A 9,472-nucleotide genomic window follows, 5' to 3' on the forward strand; every position below is an offset into this window, starting at 1 on the left:
ACATTTCATGGTACACCTGTTGTATTCGGCGCATGTGACGGATAAAGTTTGATTTGATCTCACTTTCAGTAATTGGTCTTTTGACCAATCAGATCATCTCTGAAAAAGATCTGATGTGATTGATCAAAATACCAGAGTTGTACTGCCTGTGTAAATGCAGCCTTAGTGACCATCAACCTCTTTGCACGCTCTCCTCACTCCTCTCATAATCATGTCAAGCAGAGAGAGAGGGACGTCACACGTGTCTCAGTTCATAGTTACAAAGCATTGAGATTAGATCGTTTTCTGTCTCTCTCTCACCTGCTGACACATGCACGCATGCACCGACACACACACAAACATACACACTAACACGTTCAATCTGTTACGTTCCCTAAAGACACACCTAAATGTCCTTGCGCAACAGAAAAGGGAATTAACTTTGATAAGTACGAGCACATATTTCTGATTATTGTTAAGTGGTCCCTGCAGCATACCATCGCAAGTATGTGATTGGAACAGTAGCAACAGAACATATGATGCAACAAACATGTCTAAACAGCTTTGTCTGAAAATCATCTTAATGTTTAGAACAGATGGGAAATAAAGATCTTCACAACGTTATTATTCAATTTCACCTTTTATTGTAAAAGTTAAACGTGAATAGAAAGAAGAATTTTTTTTTTTTTGTTGTACCATCATCTTTGAAATGCAAGAGAAAGGCCATAATGTATTATTCCAGCCCAGGCGCAATTTAGATTTTGGCCCCTAGATGGCAGCAGTGCATGTGCAAAGTTTTAGACTAATCCAATGAACCATTGCATTTCTGTTCAACATTTTGTATCAAGACTGCCCAAATGTGTCTAATTGGTTCATCAAATGTGCCTAATTGGTTTATTACATTTTCAAGTTCATAACTGTGCACACATCCTCAGAGGGATCTCTGACTTAGTCAATGGGCGTACATTCAAATTTAGTGGAAGCTCTTCACTGTCACTGCCAGAATCTGGTTCCTCACTTTCGTACTCAGACTCAATTTCAGAATTTACAAAAATCTCCAGAACTTTTGTCTCCATTTGAAAGACATTACTAATACTACAGTTTAGCATAACAACAACACGGAATGGCTCACAGTGAGTGTCATTGGTTACCCGATTGACTGTCGGAACACACCACTTGTATCAATAAATCATTATCAGAAAATGGTTTGTGTGGTAATTATTTATTTATTTATTACTTCATTCACATTTTCAAGTTTTGGTAAAATAAAATAAATAAAAAAGTTGTGCTGACTAATGCGCTAATTACCAGCTATGTGTGGAGCCATGTTTGTTGACATTATACAATGCATTCTGGGTGTCATCTAAACGTCTGTCAGACCAAAGATGTTATATCGAAACCCGGTGAAGGGATGGTTCACTCGTCTTTTGAGTAAATTTGTGGAACATTTGGCGAAAAGGGTCAGTATTAGGGGACATCTTTATCTATATATCTCCAGATATCTCACATTATATTAGTTATCAGAAGTAGACATGCTCAAGATACACATGTCCTTAATTTCATTTATGGAGGTAAGATAAAGTATTCTCTGCGATGGGACAGTTTCCACATGCATCTAATCCAGACATCCAGGGAGGTATCTGGAGTGAGATACGTTCAAAACACACGTGATGCACATGCACCCACTTACTCCGGAAAGGGTACGGGTCAACAAGCTGACTTATACAGGGCATGAACAAATCCACATACAATGCCTTCAGAAAGTAATCAGATCCCACATTTTGTTTTGTAACGGCCTTGTTCTAAAATGGGTTAAAATATTTTTAAATCCTCAGCAATATTCACAGAATAGCCCGTAATGACAACGCGAAAACAGGTTTTTAGACATTTTTGCAAATGAATTCAAATGAAAAAAACTGAAATATCTTATTTACATAAGTATTCAGACCCTTTGATATGTGAATCAAAATTGAGCTCAGGTGCATCCTGCTTCCATTGATCATCCTTGAGATGTTTCTACGACTTGATTGGAGTCCACCTGTGGTAAATTCAATTGATTGGACATGATTTGAATAGACTAACACCTGTCTATATAAGAACAATGACCAAGCACACAGCCAAGACAATGCAGCAGTCGCTTCGGGAAAAGTCTCTGAATGTCCTTGAGTGACCCAGCCAGAGCCTGGACATGAACCTGATTGAACATCTCTGGAGAGACCTGGAAATAGCTGCGCAGAAACAGTCCCCATCCAACCTGACATAGCTTGAGAGGATCTGCAGAGAAGAATGAGATAAAATTCCCAAATACAAGCTTGTAGCGTTCTACCCAGGAAGACTCAATGTTGTAACACGTCCAAATGTACTTCAACAAAGTACAAGGTAAAGGGTCTGAATACTTATGCAAATCTGATATTTCAGTTTTTTATTTTTAATAAATTAGCAAATATTTCTAAAAACCTTTTTTTGCTTTGTCATTACTGGCTTTTGTGTGTAGATTGATAAGGTGGAAAAAACAATTGAAGAAATTGTAGAATAAGGCTGTAACATAACAAAATGTGGAAAAAGTCAAGGGGTTTGAATGCTTTCCGAAGTGTATCATATCGGTAGACATTACCTGATAATTTATGTATCCATATCTTTTTAATGTTTTAAAAAAAAAATTCTACAGATATTATATTTTAATATGTCTGCTCGAACATGGGCCAAATCCAACTCCTAAAATGTCCAAATCCCAAATCATTATGCCTCTTCAAATGAAGGTGACATATTTGAGCATACCTTTGCACAATATTCAGTAGTAGGCTATACAAGGCAATGAAAGACAAACAATTAATGTAGGAGAATATATTGAATTAAATATGACAAACAAAAGTATGCGTTATTATTTTTTCATCTTTGAAATGCAAGAGAAAGGCCATAGATGCAGGCCATACACAGTAGTGTGTGTGCAAAGTTTCAGACTGATCCAGTGAAGAATTACATTACGGTACAATATTTTGTATCAAGTCTGCCAGGAGTTTGCACAAATGTGCTGAATTAGTCAATTGATAATTTTACAAGTAAAAACTATAGAGAATGTACAAAAATGCTATGGCAATAAAATGTTTTACACATTCCCAGGAATTCCCAGCTTATACACTAACTTTCACACATCTAGATGGCTGGGCGAGGTGGGTGTGGAACCAGAGACAGCTCCCCCTCTAGGCGAGCCCCTGACGTCCTACCCGGGTACGTACCTGGTTGACCGGGGTGCGGAACTCAGCGATGAGAGCTGGTTCCAGGATGTTCCTAGCGGGGACCCAGCACCTCTCCTCTGGGCTATAACCCTCCCAGTCAACCAGGTACTGGAATCCCCTGCTCCGTGGTCGAACACTCAGGAGGCATTTCACCGTGTACGCCGGATGGCCGTCGAAGAGACTGGGGAGAGTGGTGGGAAACAGGAGACAAAGGGCTGTGAGACAGAGGTTTGATCCCAGAAAAGTGGGATGTATATGGCGGGTGCGAGGTGGGCGCCATGGTCAAGGCTATGAGAGAGTCAAGATCCATGGGAAACTCCACGGCTGTGAGCTCGGTTGCGAGCTCTTCTTTAACCACCTCCGTTAATCCATGCAGGAACGTGTCGAACAGAGATTCCGGGTCCCAGGCACTCTCGACGCCAAAGTTCGAAAAACTATTGTGTGGTCTGCCACACTATGGGAGTCTTGACGCAGTAGCTTACGAGCAGCCTCTCTCCCGGACAACTGAGAATCTAACACCTTTCTAGCCTCCATCACAAACTCGGAGGCAAATGGTGGATTATTGCTCCTACTTTTTTCTCATGTAAGTGCGTGTATTCTGGGCTATTATTTAGTTAGCTAGTAAATAAATAATTTAACCAATTTGTGTAATATTGAATAATGAACAAGGCTGGGGTTTTTGGAGATCCAAGGTTACGACTGGTCAGAATGCTGATTTGATAAGAGGTAATGATTAGTAAGATGACTGTTTATCAATGAAATAGGTAAAGACCTTAGAGTTTAATTCGGGAGATCGTAACTCTAAACAAATACTAATGAGTTAATTGTCACATAATTAATTTATTCAGATAACAATTAAACACATTTTGTGGATTAAATAAATAACAGTCATCAGATCAATGAAATGTAAGTCACGACACGGGGTAACTGACAGTCTGGGGGGTTACTGTTGTGTCTCGCTGCTTAGTAGATAACCTGGGGAATTGCTCCAGCAACACAGTGAAAGCGTCCTGACAGGTACAGGACGGCAGGCAGGCTCAGGGCAGGCAGAGGTTGGTAATCCAAAACAGCATCATTAAGGTACAGAACGGCAGGCAGAGTCACGGCAGGCAGAGTCACGGCATGCAGAATGGTCAGAACCGGGAGGACGAGAAAACAAACACTAGCTATACTGGAAAACACGCTGGTAAGACTTGACGCTGGTAAGACAAACTGGCAACAGACCAACAGAAAACGCAGGTATAAGTACACAGGGTATAATTCCAATTTCATATACATCTAAAATACACATCTGGATTCAGAATTTGTCAGGAAATGGTGCATGTCCACGAAAATCCAAGTATGCATTGGAAGTCTGTATTCTTTAAAATACTAAATATGTTTCATGTAAAGATATCCCCTGATGTGGACCCTTTTCGCCGCGTGTTAGGAAATGATAGGAGTTGAATAATGCTAGATGATATGCAGAATTCAAAACAGACGTAATTCATATTGTCATCTCTTTTTATCTTTAGTTGACATAGAAAAGCAAACATGGCGTTGAGCACAAAATCTACTTTAGACTTTTATAGGGTTTTACTAAATTATTTAGAACACTGGTGAGATCACACTCTAACGCATGACCACACACACACACACACACACACACACACACACACACACACACACACACACACACACACACACACACACACACACACACACACACACACACACACACACACACACACACACAGGAGCGAGAGGGTCCATGTCCTGAGGGATTAATGGTTGTTCTTTGCTCCTTGGCAACCCACGCTCTCCTGCGAGCACCTGGGTGATTGATGGGCCCGGGCTCCTGACATGTCGACGGATGCAATGTGGCAGAGAATCAGCTTGAGTGACATCTCCACAGGCCTGCCATGATCTGTACAGGCTCTTCCTGATGAGTAAGAACATAGCTTTGGAGAAAGAGATGGAGCATGGGAGGGAGATGGAGAGAGGGGGGGTAGACAAAGAAAGGGATGGAGATAGATGAAGAGAATGAGAGATGGATAGAAAGAGAGAGAGAGAGTTAATCAGAGATACATACAGGCCCATCATGCCCATCATTACTGATGCAAAGCATAGACTATAATGGAAATTAAACTGTACTCACACCTGATTCTATAGAGAATTTTTTAATGTTCCAAATACCAAGGTAAATGTTCAAACAACCAGACAGCCTCTTTTCTCTCACATAGAAAACCTACATCGAAGATCCCAGAACCATAAAGTCTTATTTAGAATATCTCAATTACAGCCAATCTCCTTTCAAGTGCCGGAGATGCCTGGTATCAGCATAAATACTTCATTTACATTTACATTTACATTTAAGTCATTTAGCAGACGCTCTTATCCAGAGCGACTTACAAAACTTCACTCAGGGAGAGTTTATGTACTCTGATTAATTAGAAATTAGGCAAAACATAAAAGTACACATGTCGAAAGATATGGCCAAACAACAAGCTTTCAATAAAGTTTGTTTCATTTAATAACTATAATGTGATTAAAACACGGGATGTTGGAAGTTCGGAGTGCACCGCAGAAATCTGTATGGAATTGTAAAAAACACATTTTGGAAAAATGTCCTCATTGGCTGTACTTTAAACCTTGTTGCCATGGCAGCACATTGCCAATGTAGATGGGTTTTTTTTACCCTCCGTGGAAGTGATTTTTAGGCATGACTGGAGAATCACCATATGCCCAGGAAGTCCATTTATCTGAATGTAAGGCTTCAATGGGAGATGAAGCTGAATGCATATTTTCTTTAAACGAGTGGGCTTTCAAGTCTAGTCTGTCATGTGGTAAAATATGCAGCCTAATTCAGTGCTGTAGAAGAACAGAGTGAAAAGACATAAAAAGAAGATGGATAGATTATCAAGATAAAAGTCAAATTTAGAAATCCATTGTAACTCTTTCAACCTAATATTTGGTTGAGGAAAATAAACATTTTTGGACAGACATGTATGGTTCTGTATTGACAGGCATTAACCGGATTTGAGAGAGAGGCAGTTGAAAAAGTAAGTAGTGGCTGGAAATGTGTGGACTCAGAGCCCATTGGGCACCGGATATTTGCTCCATTGTCAGTTCTGTCGTGGCCATTGATGGACTACTTCAGAAATAGTCTCCTTCTCTCAGTCCAGGGGCAAATAAGTTAAGGTCTCTAGATTAATATCTATTATATTTTTCTTCCAGCAGGGCCAATCGTAGACATCCAATCCATGAAAATAATGCAATTTCCCTCTCTCTCATCCTCCCTCACATTCTTAATTGAAAACCTTCTCATTTAAAAGTTTGTCCTCCTCTGGAGACTCAGTCACATCACTTCCTTAACTAAAGTCCTTCTGCTGGTTGGACGTTGATCCTTCACTGGCTCAGGAATGGGGACATTGAAAGAGTGAGTGAGGGAGAGGGGGTGGGGGGGTGCGGGGTGCAAGGGAGAGTGATTCAGAGGGAGAAAGTGAGATTCAGAGAGGAAGGAAGTGTGAGATGCACACAAATACTGTAGTACCCTAGCAAGAGGAGTCGCATGGACATCAATAGATCAAATCTACAGTAGAAACACTGGTTGTGAAAAAAAGAGGCTTAGAAGTCCCCCTGTGGAAAGCTACCAAACGGTACTCTATCCTGCACATTAAAGACTGCCCTATGTACATAGAGACATTAATGTGACACAATTATTCTTGTTAGATCAAATGTTTTCAATATTGGTCCTAGACTGGATGACAGACTGTTTGGTCCCCTTGATATCTGTAATGTTTTGTCATATTGACTTATATTGAATGGTTTGGATAAGAACTAGATTGTGAGCTTTATGTTCTTTATGCAACTGTTGTGCAAATCAATTGTACATTAAGCCAACAAAAGTTATGCATTTTTTTTTATGTTGAGAGCTCTAAATCCATCTGAGAACATCACAGCGAGATGAGAAGATGAGACTGCTTTTGCCTCAGTCATTAGTGTTTCTCTTTTCATATGCCGTATTGTAACTGGAGCTGTGAGATTCAAGCAGAGGAAATGGATCCCTTTATCTGAATAGGCCAGACATTTGGCGTGTTGCTCCCTATGCAAATGAGGTGTCCGATTTCACATACTGCATCTCAGATGACAACAGATGACAGCGTGTGAAATGGGACAACCAGAGCTTTCACGGAGTTGATGTTGCGCCGTTCGCAGAGCGCTCTGTACACAACAATGTACATCGGAGTCAGTCCATAACTGGTCAAAGTCCCGTAAATAGGATACTTACCATATTAACAAAGTAGCTCAGCCGCAAAGGAAGCTGCTCCCGAAAAATGAACAACCAAATACAATCTTGCACACAATGTAAACTATTTGTGCTGAGACAAATTCTAGAGGATTCTTTTTTTTTTTTTTATCCCCCTTTTCTCCCCAATTTCATGGTATCCAATGTCCTTGAGATAGAAGCTGTTTTTCAGTCTCTCGGTCACCATTTTGATGCACCTGTACTGACCTCGCCTTCTGGATGATAGCGTGGTGAACAGGCAGTGGCTATGGTGGTTGTTGTCCTTGATGATCTTTTTGGCCTTCCTGTGACATCGGGTGGTGTAGGTGTCCTGGAGGGCAGGTAGTTTGCACCCGGTGATGCGTTGTGCGTTGTGCAGACCTCACTCCCCTCTGGAGAGCCTTCCGGTTATGGGCGGAGCAGCTGCTGTACTACGCGGTGATACAGCCCGACAGGATGCTCTCGATTGTGCATCTGTAAAAGTTTGTGTGTTTTTGCTGCACCTTCACCACGCTGTCTATGTGGGTGGACCATTTCAGTTTGTCCGTGGTGTGTACGCTGACAAACTTAACTTTCCACCCTCTCCACTACTGTCCCGTCAATGAAGATAGGGGGCTTCTCCCTCTGCTGTTTCCTGAAGTCCACGATCATCTCCTTTATTTTGTTGACATTGAGTGTGAGGTTATTTTCCTGACACCACACTCCGAGGGCCCTCACCTCCTCCCTGTAGGCCGTCTCATCATTGTTGGTAATCAAGCACACCACTGTAGTGTCGTCTGCAAACTTGATGATTAAGTTGGAGGCGTACATGGCCACGCAGTCGTGGGTGAACAGGAGTACAGGAGAGGGCTGGTAGCGCACCCTTGTGGGGACCCAGTGTTGAGGATCAGCAGGGTGGAGATGTTGTTACTTACCCTCACCACCTGGGGGCGGCCCGTCAGGAAGTCCAGGACGGGGCGGGGTCGAGACCCAGGGTCTCGAGCTTAATGACGAGTTTGGAGGGTACTATGGTGTTAAATGCTGAGCTGTAATAGATGAACAGCATTCTTACATAGGTATTCGTCTTGTCCAGATGTGTTAGGGCAGTGTGCAGTGTGATGGCGATTGTGTCGTTTTTGGACCTATTGTGGCGGTAAGCAAATTGGAGTGGGTCTAGGGTGTCAGGTAGGGTGGAGGTGATATGGGCCTTGACTAGTCTCAAAGCACTTCATGATGACAGAAGTGAGTGCTACAGGGCAGTAGTCATTTAGCTCAGTTACCTTAGATTTCTTGGGAACAATGGTGGCCCTCTTGAAGCATGTGGGGACAGCAGACTCGGACAAGGATTGATTGAATATGTCTGGAAACACACCAGCCAGACTAGCATAAGACAAGAGACAATTATTTAAACAGTAAAACACGGGATAGCATGACAAATTATGTAATTTCAGAGACTCATCTCTTCAGTAGGTCATATGATTGAGTGTAGTCTGGCCCAGGAGTTGGGTTGTGCCGTGGCGGAGTTCTTTGTGGGCTATACTCTCTCTCTCTCTTTCTTTCTCTGAGGACCTGAGCCCTAGGACCATGTCTCAGGACAACCTGGCATGATGACTCCTTGCTGTCCCCAGTCCACCTGGCTGTGCTGCTGCTCCAGTTTCAACTGGTCTGCCTGCGACTATGGAATCCTGACCTGTTCACCGGATGTGCTACCTGTCCCAGACCAGCTGTTTTCAACTCTTTAGAGACAGCAGGAGCGGTAGAGATACTCTCAATGATCGGCTATGAAACGCCAACCGACATTTACCCCTGAGGCGCTGACTTCTTGCACCCTCGACAACCACTGTGATTATTATTATTTGACCATGCTGGTAATTTATGAACATTTGAACATCTTGGCGATGTTCTGTTATAATCTCCACCCGGCACAGCCAGAAGAGGACTGGCCACCCCTCATAGCCTGGTTCCTCTCTAGGTTTCTTCCTAGGTTTTGGCCATTCTAGGGAGTTTTTCC

Source organism: Oncorhynchus nerka, linkage group LG2 (assembly GCF_034236695.1).
Source record: "Oncorhynchus nerka isolate Pitt River linkage group LG2, Oner_Uvic_2.0, whole genome shotgun sequence".
In the NCBI taxonomy this organism is placed as follows: Eukaryota; Metazoa; Chordata; class Actinopteri; order Salmoniformes; family Salmonidae; genus Oncorhynchus; species Oncorhynchus nerka.